General features: G+C 38.5%; 1 long non-coding RNA gene across 3 annotated transcripts in view; it reads left to right on the top strand.

Moving 5' to 3' along the window:
* Positions 1–19,503, top strand: part of LOC308057005 — a 141,120-nt gene that overhangs the window by 52,196 nt on the left and 69,421 nt on the right. For all 3 annotated transcript variants that reach the window (XR_013925088.1, XR_013925089.1, XR_013925090.1), the window contains exon 3: positions 8,095–8,202. This is a non-coding gene — a long non-coding RNA (uncharacterized lncRNA). The remainder of the gene's footprint in view (positions 1–8,094; positions 8,203–19,503) is intronic.

A 19,503-nucleotide genomic window follows, 5' to 3' on the forward strand; every position in this document is an offset into this window, starting at 1 on the left:
TAACATAATAAAGAAATCATGCATTCTTAACAGAAAAACAGTAGGAGTAGTTTTATCCTGAAATTCCAAGGAGAATAAAAAATATCTACAATTTTTAATAGGCTTTGTACTTCGACATCAGATGTAGCTTGGGTCTGAAATAGATTGATAAATAGAAACTGATTAGAGAAAAACTTCATTTTTGAGTGGAGCTCAAACTTCATTTTGAGTAGAGGAAACAGCAGGAATCCCCCTGTACGTGCAAATACTGCTCAGCTGAAAAAACTGGTGCAAAGAATGATTTAGGATGCCGAAGCCTGGTGATGACTAATCTGTATGACATGAACTACAGAGGTATTTGCAATCAGACTGGCCTAGGTTTGGGATTGTACCTGCAAATTGACAGTTACTTGCTCTAAAGTTATGGGTGTCTTTTTTATAAGCTGTGTCAAACCTGTTTGTTTGATAAGTATGTATCTATTGCTCTCTGTTGAAAGTGTCCTCAGAGTTTTCAGGATGATGTGCATATGGGAGGTGAGCGTGCTTTGCTGTGAAAGGTTATTTGAGGAAAGTAAGGCAAAAGTATGGGTGGTGCATCCAGTGCTCCTGTGTTGAATGAATGACAAGAGGGGATGTTCAGTTAAGAGACATTTTAATTTGATTTATTAGAAAAAACACCCACCTATTTCAGTGTTCTTCCTGATCTTGCATGGAAACAAATCCGAGAAGAACATCTTCTAGTTTTTAACCCTAGTTCTGTTGCTATCTTTTATTACCTTCTGCAGCTCCTTTGGGAACTGTCTTGGTTTTATTTTTTATTTGACCTGGCATAAGTATCTCTCAGTCTTACAAGAAGACATGTATTTGTTTCACTGATATCTAAATCTTCCTCTGCTATTTGCCTCAGGCCTGTCTTGTATTATCTCTGGACAGAGGCCTATGCACTCTTATGGCTCCCCCAGCCTGTGAGCAACATCTTTAAATTATCATCACTTAACAGTCTGGCAAAAGAGTCCTCTGTTATAAGAAAGGAAAACTATTTGGTTTACAGTTATTTGTATACTGGAATTCTCCTGTGTCCTTAGACTAATGAAATAAATAATGACAAATATATACAATTTTGTAATTTTTTTGGTTAATGAAAAAGTATTTTTTTTGTTCTACTATTTATTACTTTTAAGATCTTGTGCTTTGACATTTTTTGCCAAACCCACCCACTCACAATCAGCCTCCAACAAAATCATGATTACTTGGAAGTGAATTTGGTACAATAGTGCACCTTAGCACCTTTGTTACTTATCTTTCTCTTTTTCTTTGAGCCTACAGAAAATCTATATCAAAACTTTCCCGTATAAACTCAGTTGTAGGTGTGATGAGATCCTTGTGTATGGAATAGAGAAACCTTTCTTGCTATCATTCCTAGCCACCTTAACGCCTTTCTACAAGCTTTTAATTGAGAAGGTGATAGTCTATTCCTCTGTTTATTCCAAACCTCCCATACTTATTTTAAAGCACATTGATATTATTTCTTTGAAAAAATGAGAAGCCTAGCCACAAAAAGAGAAAATCCCATGGACACCTTCTCCATTGCCAATTACATATTCAGATAACAACATTTAATTTTCTTCACATACATTCTTGGTTGTTTCTTCACCTACTACACTCTACTGCTCAGCTACATGTGATCACCACCTTCTTATGGGAACGGGTCTGTCCAGTGTTCAGATGCTTTGTACCAGGGTTCATCATTGATCACTGAAGTTATTCTTCTCCAGACCATTGCATCACACACAGAAAGGGATTTTTTTTTACTTTATCTGATTAAACATTGGTTATTTTTTACCCTCCCCAAAGAAATTTGAGTCTAGCAAGCAGATCGGAACAGGGACTCATTTGTCAGCTGTGGGATCCTGCGAGCAATTGCAAAATCCCAGCCAGCGTTTGCAATGAACTCTGAGATGGGAAAATTTGTGTGAGTTGAAACACAATCTCATGAAATCAAAATATGAATTTCAAGCTTATAATTCATGTAAGTACTAGATGAATTGGAAAACCTCAGAGTACTATGTAAATTCATGCTGGGTGATTACGTCCATACAATTTATTATTATGTTTTTTTTCAGCCAACAGAGGGGTAGGACCTGGATTTTGTTCTCAGCAAAGACATATTTCTGGCAAGGTAGTGCAACTGACTGCTCACTCAAATGCTCGTTTACCCAGAAGCATGCCAGCTGCTGATGCATAAAAACAACCTCTGGTATCACGTATCTCATCTCAGTCACTGGCATGGCCCAACCTCACTTAGTTTGTGAAATATGAGCGCTCTGTTTGGCTACAGATAAGTACACATCCTGGTATCACTGAACAGCTCTTTTCCTAGCCCAAGTGGTTACAATTTTAAAGATTTTTTTTTTTCCTTGGTACAATCTGTGCTTGTACAGGAACTACTGAACATATTATAAACTTTTCCCATTCAGTCCTTTATTTTAATATTATTTGCCACCTGGCAATATTTTGCAACTGAAGTTTTGTGGTAGAGAACACACAGTTGATGAGATTTTTAGTATCTTCCATCCTACGCAGAATGGATACAGTACTTCTCAAGCCTGTGATTTGATGACGTTCTGTGGAAAGCCAAAGATAGCACAGCTTCTTTTTTTTTCCCCACTGCCAAACTGCATTGAAAATCTTACTTCAAACCTCTTGTCCACTGTCATCCATATTCTCAGAAGTGATAAGCACTCATTCTTGCTGTGGTAGTAAATGGAAGCACACAGGACTTCTAGGAACCAGATTTTCAAGGATTAATACATTAATGCTTGGTTTTCCTTCACAGCAATTATCTCTACTTCATATTATTTTGCTGTTAATATTACTGTAGAAATAATAGTAAAAGAACAAGACCAGTAGTATCACTAGGAGCTGAGACTTCATTTTCAGGGGGTTTAAGATCACTTTTCTTGCATTTTCTGAGTAACCAGACAACTGAAGTTGCAGAAAGTGGAACGGGTGTTTGGAGGGATTATTTGCATGAGCATTTGCAGTGCTGTCTTGCAAGTGCGTTTTGGAAAGCTGGCATAAAAAGGAGGGATATTTTGACATAGGATCTGGGAAGAAGAACAAAAATATTTAAAACAGGAGTCAGTGTTGATCATTTGATGGCATTGCTGGAAGGGGTAGAGTTGCTACCCATAAGCGATACCCATGTGTCACTTCTGGGCCAGGAAGACATCTAACCACACAGCTGTTGCCCACAGCACGCTGTGGTAGTGGTGGTGGGATAACTGTCATGTCACTCACACTGTGAGCATCACCTGGGAAGGGCGGTCTCGGAACCATACCTTGCATTATGTCCTGGGGGCCATCGGCCAGCTCGTGGCAGCGGGCTGGTCGCACCTGTGCACAGAGGAGCTGTGCAGAGGGAGGGCAGATCAGGGATGCGCCGAGCCTGAGAGCACAAGGGGACCGCGTCGGGTGGGCATGGTGGGAGTGCATGACGGATGGATTTCCTGGGTAACCGGGCGTCCCGGGAGCCAGACTGTTGCAAGGCGGTGGAAACATGAACTGGGGATGGGGAGCTCAGCGAGGGCCTGAGGCTGCTGTCAGAGCAAGAACGAGCTCTGAAGGAGGCTCAGTGTCTGCAGCAGCAGCAGCAGGGTGTTGACATACAGGAGGATGCTGAAGGGGCCTTTGCCCTGAGGATGGAGATATGAGTCATGTCACTCCCTCCTGAACCTGCTGGTATTGGAGTGCTCCTTGCTAAGCAGCCTGTACAAGGCCGTTTCAATGTCTTTCTTGAAACTGGAAAGTTGTTTCCTTTGGTACGGAAAATATTAATTTCTTTTTTTTTAAAACAGTTTTTAAAATTACAAGCTTGCTTTTCTAATAGTTGCAATTCCAGCTTATTTATAATTTCTGTCTTGCTAGGATCTGTTATACAGCACTTACAGCTAAAATTGTTAATAAAAGACAGTCTTTTTGGGTGACATTAATCAAGTTTAAAAAATTGTTTTCATATTTAGTCAAAGAGCTTTATAAACACTTAGTTTAAAAAGCCTGACAAATCTGTGGGAAAATACTGATTTTCACTGCATTCTGTTTTCAGAAGTTTGAAATTGTAATAAGAAATTAGCTGTTCAAGGAATTGATTTTCATACTACAAAGAAAAGTTATTAGAAACTTAATTTTCTGCACTTGGTACATAGCAGGAGAATTACATATGCATATAATAAAAAGTTAGTAATCGTTTAAATGCTGCTACTAAATTGAATAAGTCTTTTTATATGTATTGTTCTCTCCTTCACATGAGAGAGAAATTCTACTGTTTTGGAACCTAGCATATACCCAGCTAATGAGTACATATATGAGCATGTATACATATACACATTACACTTATGCATATAAACATATAAAAGGTCAGCTTTAAAATTTCTCAACCACACGTATCTGCTAATCTATTGAATGGTCCCAATTTCCTTCACGCTCTCTCTCTCTTTTATTTTATTTTTGGCAGAAGGAATGAACTCAGATCAGCCCTATTGTCCTGGTTATATAATTTAAGTCATCAGACTAGAGACTAGGAATAACATCATGCGGATCAGTGGCAAGAGACCCCTAACAGCTATAAGAGATTGAGACATGAACTCAATTCTGTTCCTTTTTGTGCATCAGAAATACGTCATTTTGCATTTTGCAAATACTTATGCATACAAGAATCCCCTTCGGGGCAGTTAGATGACTCACATGTATAATATCAAACATGGATATTGGAGCACCGAGGTCTTGTTTGTTGAATTCCACTTACAACCCCTTTTAGTCACGTCTGTGCATTCCTATGTATAGCCCTTGCAGAGGTGTAACCCCTGTAATCCCAGCTCAGTCTGAAGAGGCGTTTATTCCAATGGGATCATGATTTATTTTCAGGAGTAGGATACTGGAGTGTGTTTGTGAGGACTACACTCAGAAAGTGGTCTGTGTAGACTGGTATATTGATAGGGGTTAGCTAAGAGGGATAAACATGGTGAGATAACAGAATACCGTGTTTGTGATTTAACCTGTATTTCCAGGCTGTTTTCCAAGACTTAACTTGGGATGCTCCTGTTGAACGGTCCTCTGTTTCTCAATATAAAGTATAGCTGGCTGTTTCCCATTTTGAGTGACAGATGAAAAGAGATCTTACCATTTTGTTATTATTTGCAACACCAGTACCAGGAAACTAAATAAAATGGAGAAAACAGCTTTTCCATTTGTTTGTTTAGTGGACTACTATGCAAGCAGAGCCGAAATGTTTTGTGTTTTCACTGCTTTCAAAGGTCCCTGTCCTGCAAACACTTTGGCTCCCGCAGTGGCAGGTTTCTGTGTCCCCGCACTGACACGAGCGGGGTTCTGCATGGATTCACTTCCCTGCCCCTGTGCTAATGTTTGCTGGCTCAGGGCCGAATGCACATGCCTAACTTCACGTGCATTAGTCATGCCATTGAACTCAAATGGGGGAGGTGATCTTACGAAATAGCTACATCAGGAATGTACAATACATTATTCTTAAGGCAGTTCTGCAAACACAGGCAACAAACATGTCTTGCACTGCAGCCTGACGCAACCTGAAAGACAGAGCCAACGGGTAAGAAACTTTAATCTAACACAGAGGCAAATTAGTATGGTGTAGATTAATGGCTCCTAAACGCATAGTGTTGGGGTGCAACTCATTTTTTCAGGTAAAACCTCCCCAGCAAAGTGTATGTTTTTAAAACAAGTAGCAGAGTGCTTCGGAGAAATGTTTTCTACAAAAATGTCCTTTTGTACTTTATATACTTACATACTTCTAAAATGCAAACCAAATCTAATTAACTTCAGAGAACGCAATATCTGGAGGATACAGATAGTGGATGTCTTTGCTGTATTACACTTGGATATCTTTGAAATTTGAAAAAAGACATTTTACTTAGCTTGATTGAACATCTTGAGGTTATGAATGGTACTGTCTTGAAGTTATAAATGATAAATGTCTTTCCATCTCTATTTTCTTTGGACAGTCTGAACTTTGTTACAGAATGAAAATGTGCTAATTGCAGTCGTAAAATAATTCAGCACCGCTTGTATCAGAAGTGTATTTTTCACCCAGTCATACAAAGCATGCAAGTATTATGTTAAGGAAATATTCACATGTTATGTTATGTGGCCTGATAATTTTATCTAATGAATGCTGGAAAAGATGTACTCCCTCACATCATTTATGTTAATCCAAAGTCTAAAAATAATATTTCTCAACCCTAAATTTCCTTGCATATTTACTTATCTGTAGTATGTCTTTCTGATGCTCAATGCTGGGTCACAATTAATAGTAATATTTTTGATTCTGCACGTACTGATTCAGTATATGTGAATGGAGCTAATTAACTAACTTAAGCAGTTATAAGAAAATTACCTGAGAAAGGGGAAAATTAAAAAAAAAAAATGGATGCGATTACATCTACAAAGCAGAGAAGAACAATCTATACTACATAAATATGTGATTCCATGCTTTCCTGTGTTAAAAATGTTGCGGATGAAAAGCATCAAGTGCCTTCCTTCATCAAGTTGCTAGTCACATACAAATCTGTTCCCGGTACACCAAAATTACAGATATTAACTATTCTTAGCTCTCCTATGTCAGCTTTTTAGTTTGCTTCTTGAACTTCTTTCCAGAGGAAGGTACCATTCTTGCTGCCAGATGAGCAAATTGAAGCATGTGATTTTTCCAAATCACAGAGAAACCAGAACTCTGTCTGGGAGTAGAGTATATCTACCAGACTTCATGGTTCCCTGCATAAAGACTTGTAACACACCTGAGTATTTTGCAGACACACCAAAGCTGGTCTGGCATTTCAGCAGTCTGCTTCCTTCTTTTATTTAGCTGCTGTGCTTTGGAGTATGTCTTGATGCAATCCTGCTTTACGTGTATGGGATGGGGACAGTCAGATTTGGAAAGGAGTTTTGGTACCATGAGATGGACATGCTACTGGAAGCTGGGTGCCCACATGCCTAAAGCAAAGTCTCCATCCCTTTTTCCCAGTTCTGCAGGGACTGCCTGCAGGACTACTGGTATTTTAGGTCTAGTGCTAAAGACCCTTGTGTAGGTCTTTGGATGCTTACACTAGTGAGAGTGGAACTAAATATTGTGCCAGTGGCTTGACCTGCCCTGTCCTGGCAGCCTGAAGGTGCAAGTCAGCCACCATCCTATGTGTGATGTTCTCTGGTGATGGAGCAATAAGACTATTTCAGACCAAAATCAAATTGCTAAAACTATCACCTGGGCCATGGAAATAATCAAGGAAGTCAAAGCTCAAGTATGGACTCTATAGACACAATGGAACAGTTTCAACACTGACCAGAACATCTAGATTGCTTGTATCTGTGCACTTGAAAAAGAGATTGTTCTGGTGTGTTTGTTTAGATAAAGTAGTTTGGGGCTTCAGCTGGTAAAATGGCACCAAGCCCTGTACAAAAAAATCTGAGCTAAACAGATGGTGCTCAGTCTTGCAAAATTGTATCTTATAAATCGCTCATGCTCTAAGCTGGTTTTATGCCCAGCAAATATATTTCTAAAAGAGATTTCTTGCATGAACCTCCACTAATAGCAATACCTATTACATAATGCCTTAAAACAGTATACCCGCTCTGAGGTAATAAGCCTCACAATCAGTCACTGTGGCAAAGAGTAAATTATCTTTTTATTCCCTTTCCACAGGCAGAGGTAAAGAGTTTACTAGAGGTCAAGTACAAGATACTTTCAGACCTGTGATTAATACTAGCGGTTTTCCAGTGTTGTTTGTATACTTAGGGTGCTTGATATTGCTACTTTGTTTGTTCTTTTACTCTAACATAAATCAGTTATGACAAGAATGTTAAAGAGCAAAATATCCAAAACACTACTGCGTAATTATTCCTGTGTCATGCTACCTATAAAATGAATGATTCATCTTCTTTTGGTAGATGACTGCACATCTGCATCAGCGTATTGCACAATGCATCAAAGAGAGGAGGTTTTGTCCTTTAAAGTTTTATTTAAAGTAGAAGAACGTGCATGCTTTACAGCAAACATCTCTTTCTAATGCACTTAATAATTCTGTGTTTCAGAGTGGTGTATAGCTAGTGACCTGTCTTCCTGAGGAGACTGAGCTGAGATGTCTGTTTGGAATTATTCCTGGAATTAGACCAGCATGAGGTCTCCTCTACCAATCTGAGGTAAACTGCTGAAAGGCAAGAAAGCCAAAGTGATGTATGTCCGGCTGACTGTGCATTGACAATGTCAACCATGGCAAAAGTTCCACATGCCTGGAGCCAAAAAAAAAAACCCAACCCCAGGAGAGCGGGTAAACCTAGGGACATCATCACTATATGTGGCATGGTAAACATAAAGCCCTTTCCAAGGGATATTCGGTCATTGAAACCAAAAGCTTCTCTAGGTGATGGCCAGGTTTTATTAACAGTGATAGCCCAGACTTCTGCCATGGCAAAGCACTTGCTTGAAGATTACCTATCTAGCTATTTACCTAACGATACACAGCGCAATGGCAAATAGAAGAGCATTGCCATTCTGGGGTAATTTGAAGAGCCTTTGCAACCTCAGAGACTGCGCTAGAGGAAAATCAGACAATTTAAAAATGAGAATGTGGAGACTTTATGTTATATGGCTTGATACTGTTCAGCCCTCCCGCTGGAAAAAAACACTCAGATTCTGTTTTCCTTTAACCTGGTGCACACCAGAAGAGGTTTTGGTGACAATAATTTTGTATCAGGGTGAGCCTGACATAAAATGAGGGCAAAATCAGCCCTACTGGGATGTACACACCTAAGTGCAGCAAGTACAATTTGTAGAAGCGGTATGCATGAAAACTAATTTGCGCGCTGTGGAATGATCTTTTGAAATGTTTTCTTTGTATGGTGGTAGCTAAAATGCAGCAGAAAATATGCTGAGGTCTGAGGTATATCTGTCTCGTTCTGCTTCTTTGAGGTTACATAAATTATGCATGCCCTCTTCACTTTGGGTAACAGTCTGGTCTTGAAAATATATTAATTATTGTGTAATAACTTTCACCGATTGTTTCTCCCTTTAGAGTATTTAAACATTGGTTGTGTTGACAATAGTAAAGGAGAACAGATAGTTGTTGAGATGTCTCTAGTACAAAATAAAATTCTTAGTGCTTCTGCTAATAATTTCAGCAAGACAGAGTCAGTATGATATTAATGGTATTATAGGTGTATTACGCTTCTGCTACCTTTTCAGGAGGAGGAATAACCTTCAAATGTTGCTGCCATTTATGCAACCTGAAAAACCTGCATAAGGGCACTCAAGTTATTATCAGATAATACATTAAAATGTCCCTAAACACATAGCAAACAACATGCAAATCCTTCATGTTCAGAAATCCCATCTACTTCAAAGGTTTGACCTGATTTCAGTGGGAGCTCTGTAAGCAGGGGTTGAAAATCTAGGTTCTTAATGATAAAGAAACCCCAACTCCAAAACCACAGATGACAAAAATCAAACACATTTTAAGAAAAAGCTTGAACAAAGATGTTTCTCACAAATTTGTCGGTTATCAAAACTCATGTACATACACGCTAACATTAAGTTAACTCTCATGTGCTAGAACACTCTTGTGAGATTTATAGATGTCTTAACATCTCCTAAAGACAAATGCCACTTCCTTTCCTAGTAACTGCCTTGATTGCACACTTGCTGCCAAGTCAAAATATATCACATGCACCATTTTTATTAAGAGGAATTATGCACATAAATATGTATTTATATACATATATATGCACATCCCCCTCTAATTTCTGGTGGTCTCTAATTCTAGGAGTAAATGAAATGCTTCCATTATTTTGAGGTGCTTTCTTAAAGCATACATTATTCTGTAACACAAATGCCCTACCAACTTCTTACTCAATTCAAACAGTATTTTATTAATTTAAAATGCAAAAAACGCTTGATCTCTTCAGAATTTTTAATTTTAGCACCAGTCTGTGAAAGCATCGATGAGATCTCTGATTCTGATGTTGTTACTCACCTTGGTCTTTTCTTAGATGTATGTAACTCAGGTGCTGGTCTTTTCTGATACAAGGTAAAACCAGTGGAAACAGTATCTTAGCCGGAAGAAAGTATAAGACAATTTAGTCTCTTGGAAAATAGTGGACACCTTAATTTAAGAACAAAGTACACACAGGAATGCAAATAACCTTGCAGTGCTATGCAACTGGTTGCCAGGAAAGCTTTGATGAGGTTTCATTTAAATGCCGTTGTGGTCCCATCGTAACCATTGACAATACAGAGAGAAGCACCAAGCTAACCAACAGCATCTAGGTTGCCATACCCCCGCAGAAGAGTTTGGATAGGACAAATTTTGTGTTCAGCTTGGCTGAATTGGATCAGTAAGGTGTTGAGTTGATGTGGTATCTGTCCATCTTCTGAAGAATAGGGATTTTTTTATGTAATAGCAGCAGGAGGTCAAGTACAAAATATTTTCAGACCTGGGATTAATACAAGGGTTTGGCTGGTTTTTTTTTTTTTTTTTTAAATGTAATTTTATTTTTTTTAACTTTTAAAAAATAATATGACGTACCTACAGGAGCAGCTGATGCGGCTCCTCTTTTTCTGTCTGGCCTAATGAATCTTGGCTATTTCTTTGCAAGTTGAGCACAAGTCAGGAGTGAGTGCCCTTAACCCAGGAGCTGCCCATTCCTGGTGGTGGTAGCTAATTCTGACTTTCTCGGCAGAGTTAAGACCTAGAGGCAGCCAATGACAAGGACAAGCACAAGGATTTAGGTAGAATTTAGGCTGGCTGGATCCAGGCCAGGTTAATCTATATAACTCATTTGTTCTGACATCTCTTCTAGCTCTGCCAAATAGGTCAGTCTGGTGGTGAATTTATGGTAGGCACACGTAATGAGAGCTGAACATATCCCAGATAAGGCTACTTTTTTTGAAAAGTAAGGGTCCTGAGGATCCCTCAACAGAGTCTTCCACTCTCCTGCCACCACCACTGCTACAACCTACTACTTACTGCTTTTGTGCTGCTTTAGGAAACAAAATGGCCCTGTGATGACATGGCCTCTCCTGTGCTGAAAGGGCTCGGTCCTAGTAACTGGGATGAAAGCAGATGGTAAAATAGGTACCAACAGCAACGCTAAATCATTTCTTTAACTACTGTTTCACGTTATAAATGCAGTTCAGTTTTAATTAACCGACCAGTACCATCAGTTGTGAATGGTGTTAGAGTTCTTCCAGGGTTTACATGTTACTTGAACAGGCGCACCTTTTGTCATCATTTCACAGAAAAAAATGTGTTGTGCGTTGGAGTGTACATGGCAAAGACAAAAAGGCAAGCTCTTCTCCTTGCATGAAAACCTTGGAAAGTTGTAAGTTTGGGAGTTCTGTTGCAAGTCGATATACCAAAAGTTTCACTAGAAGAGAATTGTGCGGTTGAGCTTTTGAAAGTTTGGAAGTGTAAGAATTAAGGCTTCCTTTGAAGCCATTCTGATACTGTCACATACTGTTTTTCTCACTTATTCAATCAGTGGAGGTTGAAGGTAAGATCTTCAAAGCCGTAGCATAGATTTCTTTCATTCCAGCCACCGGAGTAACCAATAACTGAGGTCAGGCACTTTGCTGTATGTTGGCAGCTCTCGAGGGGAGAGATGACACGTACTTTGCCACCGAGTTATGCAGCAGAGACAGCAGGGAAATGCAGGGTAGGGGAGCTGCGGGGCTCTGCAGATGGAGCTAGGGTGGGCTTGGTAGCCCTGGGGCCCTATAAGAGTTGTAGCCCTATGGGAATTTTACTGGTAACTGGGTATGTGTTGGCTGTCTGTGAAGGGAGTATCATCCTGGGAAAAAAGGGCTATAAACTGAGTGGAATTCTTCTGAGCACAGTGGAAAAGAAGTGAGAGCAGACCTTTTGTTTCCTGAATCACAGCTAAGTGTGCTTTCCTTTTGTAAATCAACTTTGTAAAGCTTGTGCTGTTTTTGTTTGTTTTTTTTTTTTTTTTTTCCCTTAGATGCTATATATAACTCCCTTTGCCACAGTGGGAGTGCTATAAATATATATATATGTGTGTGTGTATGGAAGTAAAACTAGGAGACAACAGAATATGGTGCATTTTAAAGCATGGGGCAGCAAGAATACCCTTGGAGAGCTCTGTCTAAAGCCAGTAGGACTGGTTCTTATTTTCAGAGACGCTGTTTTCAGTATTAGCTCATTCCCTGTACTAAACTATTTTTTATGAAATACTTAAAAATTTTGTGTTGCTTATACAACCTGTTCAGGATATGGTAGTAGTATCTTGAACAGTAGTAGTACAAGCAGTAGAAAGTCACTGATGGATATTTACTAATTCCAAATCCATTTAGTGTCTGGAGTACTGTGCCCCTATATTTTCTGTTAACAGCTCAGCCACCATCAATTTAAACTTCTGAAAAATGAAAGTTCAGGTGTTAAAGGCCCAGTTTCAATGCAGACTAATACCAGGCTACCACTTATACATCACTGTAGGCAAAGAGCAGCATTTTGTCAATAGAAATACATACTTCTGCCTTTACAAAAATGTTAACATCTACTTGCATGAAAATTATCATTTGCTTTATACATTTTTTTTCCTAATTCATTGTGCAGTAGAAATTTATGTTTTCGGGATCAGAAACAGGGAAAATGCATTTATTTAGTTATAACAGTAACATGTAAAAATGCATCTGAATGAATATTTGTACATATATAAACAAAGACCAGATTTTGGCAGCCAAAACTTAAACATTGCTTCTATTCACTATCACCAACAACATAAGGTAGGATGAAAGTAACTGCAGGGCTGAGCCTCCCAAAACTATCAGCAATAATCCCAGAGCAAGTCAGTCAGTCCAAACAGAGAATTTACCTGATGAATAAACCAAAACCAACCCAAACAGATTTTCCTCTCTATTTGCAAGCTGCTGAAAGCTTCAGAGATAACTTCAGTGCCTACAGTCTTTATAGAGGCTGATGAATACCTTGCATCATTGTCAAGAAATGCTTTTTCATATTTTTGAGTGATTCATTGTAATGGGCTCTGCTTTTCTGTGCATGAATATTCTGAGAAAGTAGTTTACTGGAGAAAACAGTCACTGTAACAGAAAATTTTAAACAAATATTGCCAAATGCTCATGATATGAAAACTTTTCATGCATTGTCAGTAGTGTTAAAAGCCTCGTTCCAAAATTAGCATTAGCCCAGTCAGAGACAGGGACCATCTTGTGTTACTTACATCACCAAATAAGGCTATTGATATAGAAATAATTATTTTAGAAATATTTATTACAAGTATTTATGGAATAATTAAATAACTAGTTTATTGAAGATGACGTAAGACCATTTGCCAAGATATTTATTTATATTCAACATTATATATATATATATATATAATTTTATTATATCTTGTTTATCCTCTGTTCTTCTCTACACCCTTGCACTTTGGGCTGTATAAACTCTACTGACTTCTCTGGTCCCCTTCACATCCCTGCAAGGAAACAGCTCCTTCCCTATTACCCCTGTAATTTACTGTTTATTTTGTAGTGCCACTACCCAATTTGTTAAACACCGTACACATGTAGGATTTCTGAAACACGTGAAGGCCCAAGCAGGTGTATTGTTACAGGTTATATATTTCCCTCCATTTCTATATTCTCACACTTGACAGTCTTCTAGAAAACTCTTCATAATTGCATGCCTACTGGAATGGGCAATTGCTTTCCCCGTCTTGTATGTTTGAGGTGGCACTGGCTGTGGGAAGGCAAGGTGCATGAGTGTGTCCTTTAGACCTGCTTTCCACATCTCTGGTTTTTCTTCAAATAAGTGTGATGTCTGATAGCCACATTTTCTTAAAAAATCTTCCTTGGCTGACTGATCTGTGTCAGCTTCATAAGTGTCCAAGAAGGGAAAGCACCTTCTTAACATTGTTCCTGGGAGCTTGGTCCTCCTAAACTTGCAGATGTGCCATCCTGGACAGTGCATTTGTGTGAAATGGCACCACTGCAATAAGGTGCATAAATTAAGCATTTTACTGTGGAGTGTGGGTTGACCTTCAAAAGTCTGGAGAATGTCTCTTTCAACATCTAGGAGCGGGGTGTTCACTGGTGGAAAGCTCATGTGATGGGTAGGGATCCTCAGCCCCCAAGAGCAATGCCAAAGCACCTTGTGCCTTTACTGTTGTTTTTCATAGCCAGGGTTTTCCATAAGAAGTCAGTTGAAGATAAGGCCCATGTATACCTTGTATGAAGATGAGCAAGTATCATCATATTTAAATTATTGTAGGCTGGGTTCTTCTCTGATTGTTTACATGTTTACCAATCTGCTGACTTTGTTCAGTTGAAAACCCACTCCTGCAAGCTCTGGCCATGGTGCTTGAGTTTGATCTTATTTTTTCTACATAGGAAAAATGTGTAGGGTGAAATCTAGAAGAGATGCTTAGACAACTCTGACTAAATCTCTGTAAACAGTGTTTTATGGTAGGATGACAAGCATGCCTAGACTCCCCAGGGAGGCACCAGAGTGAAGCAGGTCATGTTAAGTGTCACCTCGGGCCTTGGTGAGGGCTTGTAAGAGTCAGCCAAGAGGATGGAGCTCCTGTCTTCTGCAGGAGAGGACGTAGCATGGTAACATAGATGTCAAAACAAAGCCTTTAGACCACCTTTTCCAAATATAACCTCTATGAAACTGTTGCATGGAGAGCGAGGTTTTGGCTTGGGAGAGGTGTTGGCACAGAAGCATGTGCAGAGCTCGTGGAGGGTTGTGAGAGCTCAGGGAGGCTGACGCCGTTACAGCTCTGAGCCCCCACGTGCACGTCCTCAGACTCCATCTTCCATTTTTTGTAGACTACACCCCATTCACGATAAATGCCATAGGAATGAAAAGAACTGCTACTTCCCACGTATGAAAGGTGACCTAATTAATCAGCACAGGAAATATTTGAAACAAAGTGAAAGTAACAATTAAAAGCACCACACAGCTCATTATTTTATTTAAAAGTGTGTGCTGAATATAGCTGGCTCAATTGAATAACCGTGGCAGCTCCTGGAAAGGCACAGTCAAATTCTTACAGGAAATACTAAGGATGTTTCCTCCCTTGAATTATGGAGCTATTTTATTTATGTCGCATCATATTGATGAGGTGTAACCAATTCTCCTGCTGGGAGATGCTCTGAAATAAGGTGATGAGAACAGCATTGTGTTCTTTAAGACTACCATAAGAAAACTCTCCTTGGAGGAAGAAAATACTTTTTTGTCTTCTGGTTTCTGGCAGGAAGGTGATGATGGTGGTGTTTTAACAGTTGAACACTACTATGGTCGTTCTTGTTTAGAAAGAAATTTAATGATGTTGTATTTGATTAATTCCATTATTTTCACAGGGTTTGAGAAATTAAAGAAATGGTTAATTTCCTATGTAGGGATGTTACAGAAGGGAAGGTACTTGGTAATATGGAAGATAAAGCTCAAGCAGTCAAATCATTCTTCCCTTTTACATTATAAAATTCTACTGATGGTAAAATGATCTCTTCTCTTTTCTTTTCTCTTTTCTTTTCTTTTCTCTTTTCTTTTCTTTTCTTTTCTTTTCTTTTCTTTTCTTTTCTTTTCTTTTCTTTTCTTTTCTCTTTTCTTTTCTTTTTCTTTTCTTTTCTTTTCTTTTCTTTTCTTTTTCTTTTCTTTTCTTTTCTTTTCTTTTCTTTTCTTTTCTTTTCTTTTCTTTTCTTTTCTTTTCTTTTCTTTTCTTTTCTTTTCTTTTCTTTTCTGAATTCATGCTTCTCTCAAGGTGGGCCCAGTTGTGTTCCTGCTGCAGCCAGTGGGAGTTTACCATTCTCTTTCAAGGGGATAATGTTAAACCCTCTGTCACCTACTTTTGGGCAGAAACCAAGGAACTGATCCTGAAACCTTCCCTCTGGTTGACAGATACACTGAAATCAGTGAAAAAGACTGGAGGAATCAGCCTCAAATTTCCATGACATCAAAATATGCCTGGTATAGTATAAGAACAACCAAAAAAGTAGTAATATACTTAGGGGATACAGTCTCTTTGTTTTAAGGCATAAGGCAAGCAGGAACCCTTGGAATTGGGGGCTGGCTGTCCATGTCAAGCCTTATCTGTCCAATTCAGTATTTTGTAGTATCATCTTATCAGGATTCATATAGACATATAGCGGATATCTCACTTGCCATAAATGAACAGATACTTCTTAATTGTCACCTACCACTAGTGTGTTTGCTTAAACTTTTATCAACAGAAAACCTGGATGTATTATTAAAGCAAAATATTTTTGGAGGCTGTTTTGACATTGACTTTTCATTTTCTCAAAGAATAACAGTAAATCTGGTAGTATTTTATAGGCAAGAACACACATCTGATTTAATGTTGAATGATATTGATAAATTTAATGCTAATACCAGGTGGCTGTAAGAAATTTAAAGAAGAGAAAAGGTTATCTGTGTGTATAGTTTTTGCTTTGTTACCGTGCTGTACTCTATATCAGAAGAACAAAGGCTATGTGCATAATAAGGCCATGCAAATGAGGTGAAATCAGCAAAAGTGTGGAGGGGGAGGGGAAGATGTAAAATATAGCCATCAGTATAATGACCAAGGAGTAGAGAATTTAAATGTTTAATGCTTGCATATTTCAGTTCATTTTTCTGTCATCTTTTTGAATGTGTAGACTGAGGCTCTTGAAGGACCAGAATGAAAAGATCTCTGTTTTGGACCAAAAGGATTAATAATGTTACTTAGCACACTGTCCAGATACATCTCCCTAGCCTGCACCTATTTACTTTCATTTTTTAAAATAGAAGAAGCATGGTAATAATTAGTTGGGATAATGGAGGGGAGGCAGAAACCCCGCTATTTGTGTTTTTGGTGAGGTTTTTTTTTCCTTGCCCTGATGCACTGTCTGGATGCCAGCTCCCCATCTCAGCCATGATGGAAGCTCAGAGTACAATAGAAGCACAACGACAATATGAATTACAAATACTTGTATATCTTACTGCACGGCCTTTCCCTCCTCCTCCTTTAAATGAATGTAGTCTAAAAATATCCTTCACTCCAAATTGCTTTACTACTGAGGCAACGTCTTGCAAAAACACTATGGTTACTTACAGAAGAAAACAAAACCTCAGATCCCAGACAGAATAATGTTAATGTGAATTGTTTTGTCTCTGACTGCAAATTAGCTATCTTTTTGAAATATATCATTCTCATTTAATAATGTAGAGTGCGTCCTCACATGAAGAGCAATAGTATTTTAGTTATGGTCAATGTGTGAGGAATATCTTGTTGCATCAAATAAAAAAGGGGGGAAAATGTAAGTTCTACACATAAGTACATGTGCTTTTTTTTTTTTTAATTGTTGTAGTCCAGTAAAAGTAATTTATGTCAGCTTTTGGAAAAGTATTAATTGGCAATTATTTGTTCATAACTGGATCTCAAAGAAAAAAAGAGAGGAAAACCACACCAACATAGGAAATGGACTGCATATTAGCATTATTTTTTTAATTTTAGAGCCTGAATCAGCAAATTTACTTACAAGAAACTACTTGTATGAGTAATTCATTGATTATTAAGAGGTTTACGCAGGTAAGTGTAGTTACTCATGTGTCAGAACTTGCAGAATCAAGCCCTCTTCTGTAAATATTTAGGAAATAAATCATTGATGAAATCCACTATATCCTTCTGTTTACAAGATGGAAATGTCCACTTGGCAATTGTAAAATATGCTAATGAAAGGCTTTCTTAAAGAAATGAAAATTAGCCAACTATGAATGACTTGCTTTGAACTAGGTAAATCCTTTCTTTACTTGCTACCAAAAGAAAAACTAAAATGAATAACTCTTTCTTCAGCATTTTAACTCTTTTGTGAAAAACCTTAACACTGCCAGTGTCAGTGTAGGGCTTAATCAGCACAATTGACAAAGATTTATGAACTTTTTCATTCCAAATGCATTTACATATACACAAGCTTGTATGTGTACATAAAATCATTTTATTACAGCCATTTTACACAAACAGAACCTTAAGTAGTTGAAGTACTAAAAAAGCCAATCTAAATACTCTTCATATATCTGTAAGTCCATAAACCTCTTAAAATTGTCTCTTTAAAAAAAACCCAAACAGCTAAATTATGAAGATGCAGACTGCATTACAGAATATTTGCCGGTTATATCTTAATTCTTATTTGAAATTCCCACAAGAATATAGGCATGCCAGTGATACAAACCATAGTAACAAGGGAAAAAAAAAAATAGAACACAGGGACTTGTAAATAAATCCATGAATATCAAGAAGCAGGAATGCTGAGATTATGCATTTTACCAGTACACTTTTGCTTGTAAACCATAAGGCCAGACATTTGTGAGATGCAGTAATGCCAGCTCTGTGGGGGGTGGGGTGTGTGTGTGTGCATGTGTGTTTGTATGTATGTATGTATGTATGTGTGTGAAAGGCAGGAGGGAGGGAGGAGGGAGCGAGAGGTTTGGGGGGAGAGGAAGGGAGGTGGGGATAGGCAGACACAATAAACCATAATAACATTCCTGCATGTCTAATAGCTTAAATATGCTCCGTCTCTCTGTATCCTATTGCTATCGATATTGCAAGCAGAGTCAGAGAAGCGGTTAATATTCCATCAATAGTTTGCCTTTGATTGAAGTACTTTTTGAACATTAAAAAAAAAAAAAAAAAAAAGGTGAAAAGATTTGTAGCTTCAAGTATAGGGAAAAATGAAATGTTTGCTTTATGATATTTTCAAGGTACAGCAGTGTTTGCATGCCTCACATGTTTAACGAGCTGCTTGCCAATCATAAAATACTAGCATTAAATTATTTATATCTTAGTTATGTAGCACACCTTATTAGTAGTAAATTAATATTAATAGCTTCAATTTGTCTTTTAACAACAACATATTTTTTAGAATTACAGTTTTAGGGACATAAGATGAAGCCAAACCTATAGCTAGCAATGCATTTCCTTGCTGTTTGGCTCTGTGGTGGCTGTTCTGTGGAAGTATAGGGTTATTTTTTTGTTTATTTGATGGATGCTGCAGCTTTAACAAAGAGTGTCTGAGGTGTTTTAACAAAGACGAGGAGCGCTGAGTGTGTTGCTTGCAAGAGAATAACAACCTTCCAGATCTCTTAAATCCACACTATATGTAGTGTGGGTCCTGAGCGGCTTTTGTTTTCAATGTCTTTTGTAATCTTGTAGGGTTCCATTTTTGGGTTTTTTTTTTTTGTGTGGTGTGGGTTTTTTTTTTTCACCCCCCCAACCCGCGCCCCGCCCCCCCCCCCCCCCCCCGCCTCAAATGTCAAGTTAATTTACAGTGTGCTATTACTGATGTGTTTCCTTGGTCTGTGGTTTTCTGTGAAAGGCAGGCAGCTGAGACCAAGTCTTGGGGCGAGGGGGAGGTGCAGGAGAGCCCACAGCACGTACAGTGTGCACCCGCGCCTGTAAATTGGCTGCCTGTATGACAGCAGGACGGGG

This window comes from Falco punctatus, assembly GCF_963210335.1.
Source record: "Falco punctatus genome assembly, chromosome: Z".
Taxonomy (NCBI): Eukaryota; Metazoa; Chordata; class Aves; order Falconiformes; family Falconidae; genus Falco; species Falco punctatus.